Raw genomic sequence first — 3,064 nt, 5'->3', positions numbered from 1 at the left:
TTTACATACAGTTTAGTGAGTTTTAACAATTGTATACATTAATGCAACACTACCTCAAACAAGATATAGAATATGTATGTCCATCACCCCCCAAATGTCTGGGGTCAACTCCTGCCCCACAGTCAACAGAAGCAGCCACTTTTTAATTTCTAGTACCATAAATTAGTTTTGCCTTTTCTAGCACCTCATTTATATGAAACCTAACAGTATATCCTTTTAAGTATAGCTTCTTTTGCTCAGTGTGTTTTCTTGTTGTTGTTGTTTTGTGGTACAGGGGCCTCTCACCGTTGCGGCCTCTCCGGTTGCGGAGCACAGGCTCCGGACGCGCAGGCTCAGTGGCCATGGCTCACGGGCCCAGCCGCTCCGCAGCATGTGGGATCTTCCCAGACCGGGGCACGAACCCGTGTCCCCTGCATCTGCAGGCGGACTCTCAACCAGTGCGCCACCAGGGAAGCCCCTGCTCAGTGTGTTTTTGAGATTCATTCATGTTATTGCATATTTCAGTAGTATATTCCTGTTTATTGTTGAGTAGTATTTCATTGTATGAATATATCACAATTTGTTTATTCGATTTCCTAAAGATAGACATTTGGGCTGTTTCTAGTTCTAGAGTATAGTGAATAAAACTGCTATGAATGGAATATTATTCATCCATAAAGAAGAAAATCTAGCCATTTGCAGCAACATGGATGGACTTTGAAGGCATTATGCTAAGTGAAATAAGTCAGACAGAGAAAGACAAATACTGTATCATCTCACATATATGTGGAATCTAAAAAACAAAACAAAACAAATTCATACCTATGAAGAACAGACTTCTGGTTGCCAGAATTAGGGGTGAGGTGGTTGGGGAGTGGGAGTGGGTGAGATGGGTGAAGGTGGTCAAAAGGCACAAACTTTCAGTTATGAAATAAATGTCACGGGGATATAATGTAGAGCATTGTAACTGTAGCAAATAATATTGTATAGTATATTTGAAATTTGCTAAGAGAATAAGTCTTTAAAGTTCTCATCACAAGAAAAAAATTATAACTGTGTGGTGATGGATACTAACTAGACTTACTGCGGTGATTGTTTTGCTCTATATACAAACATCAAATCATTATATTGTACACCTGAAACTAATAATGTTAAATGTCAGTTCTATTTCAATTACAAAAAAGAAAAAATGAAGAAGGAAAATTTCAGAATTTTCTGAAATATATCAGCCATACATATGTTCATATTAATATCAGTTAATTTTTAATATAAAACACCAAAAAAAATCCCTGCTATGAACATTTTTGTAAAAAAAGACTTTCTGTGAACAAATGTTTTTATCTCTTTTAAGCAAATTCCTATGGGTGAATATCCCAGGCATAAAGATGACATGGCAAAAGGAGCCGGTGTGTGTGCATGCGTGCGTCCACATGCAGGCGTTATGGAGCGAGGTTAGAGGGAGCCTGCTCCCCTACCCACATACAGGGAAGAGGTCTTCTCAACCCACATGCTTGTCACAGATTCCCATCCTAGAGTCTAGATTCACACATGAAGGTTATCGGAACACTGCAAAATGGCTTTCGTCTTACACCAAACACGGACCTCAAGTGGCAGTGATCTGTGGTTCTGGGTTAGGAGGTCTGACTGACAGATTAACTCAGGCCCAGATCTTTGACTACAACCAAATACCAAACTCTCAAAAGTACAGTGCCAGGTCATGCTGGTCGACTGGTGTTTGGGATTTTGAATGGCAGAGCCTGTGTGATGATGCAGGGCAGGTTCCACATGTATGAAGTCTACCTGCTCTGGAAGGTGACATTCCCAGTGAGGGTTTTCCGGCTTCTGGGTGTGGACACCCTAGTGGTCATCAGTGCATCTAGAGAGCTCAACTCCAAGTCTGAGGTTGGAGGTATCAGGCTGATCCTTGATCACATCAACCTATCTTGTTTCTGCAGTGAGAACCCTCTCAGAGGGCCCAGTGGTGAGAGGTTTGGAGTTAGTTTCCCTGCCATGTCTGACACTTATGACCAGGATATGAAGCAGAAGGCTCATAGTACCTGGAAACAAATGGGGGAACAGAGAGTTACAGGAAGGCACCTACGTGATGGTAGTGGGCCCCAGTTTTGAGACTGTGGCAGAGTGTCATCTGTTGCAGAAGCTGGGGGTGGATGCTGTTGGCATGAGCACAGTACCAGATGTTATAGTTTCAAGGCACTGTGGACTTTGAGTCTTTGGCCTCTCCCTCATCAATAACAAGGTCATCTTGGATTATGAAAGCTAGGAGGAGGCCAATCATGAGAAAGTACTAGAGGCTGGGAAGCAAGCTCCTCAGAAATTGGAACAGTTTGTCTTCATTCTTCTGGCTAGCATTCCACTGTCTTATGATGCCAGTTAACCAGCCCTGGGGTGGTCTGGCCTCTCCCTTATGGGATCCGAGGAGCTGCTACCTACTTTGGCCTCTTGCTGGAATCACTTGCCTCCGCCCTTAGGTAGTGGCAGAAAGGAGTGTTGCCTTCCCTACTTGTCCCACCAGACCCTCTGGTGCTGAGTCCTCTTCTGCTCAGTTGTCATCTCAAAATGATTTCCACCCCCATTCCTCTTAAAGAACCAGAGCCCAAGCCCTACCATACATCCGAGGATATGCCCAGGATTTGACTTGGGGCCGTCGAACTCAGCACAGTAGCTACTGCTTGCTTCCTGAGATGATCCTCTCACATTTATGGGGGCTCAGTTCTGCCTCCTTAAAGCACTGGAGACTACACAAGGAACAGCCTATTCATTTTGGACTTATATAATATCATATTTTGAGAATAAAGAGAAAGATGAAAATAAAAAGAAGTAAAGTTAACTTTATTAGAAATTTCCAATCACTTCTGAAAAATTATTTCCATTTTACACTTCCACCAGCAATGTGTGAGATTTCTAGTACCTCCATATTTTTGCTAACATTGGACTGCCCGTGTTTTTACTGTAGTCATTGTACTGGGTATGTAGTCATACGTATTGTGGTTTTAATTGGCATTTCCGAGATGATGGAAAATTTCAGCATCTTTTCATACACTTAGCATTGGCCATTTATATATCT

General features: G+C 42.5%; 1 pseudogene; it reads left to right on the top strand.

The window, feature by feature from the left end:
• Nucleotides 1-1,364: 1,364 nt before the first annotated feature.
• LOC112403343 (purine nucleoside phosphorylase pseudogene) lies at nucleotides 1,365-2,374 on the top strand (annotated as a pseudogene).
• The last annotated feature ends 690 nt before the right edge of the window (nucleotides 2,375-3,064 follow it).

The sequence above is a fragment of the Neophocaena asiaeorientalis genome, unplaced genomic scaffold, assembly GCF_003031525.2.
Source record: "Neophocaena asiaeorientalis asiaeorientalis breed wild unplaced genomic scaffold, Neophocaena_asiaeorientalis_V1.1 scaffold164, whole genome shotgun sequence".
Taxonomy (NCBI): domain Eukaryota; kingdom Metazoa; phylum Chordata; class Mammalia; order Artiodactyla; family Phocoenidae; genus Neophocaena; species Neophocaena asiaeorientalis.
The sequence above is the reverse complement of the archived record's forward strand: the minus strand, read 5'-3'. Positions and strand labels throughout refer to the sequence as shown.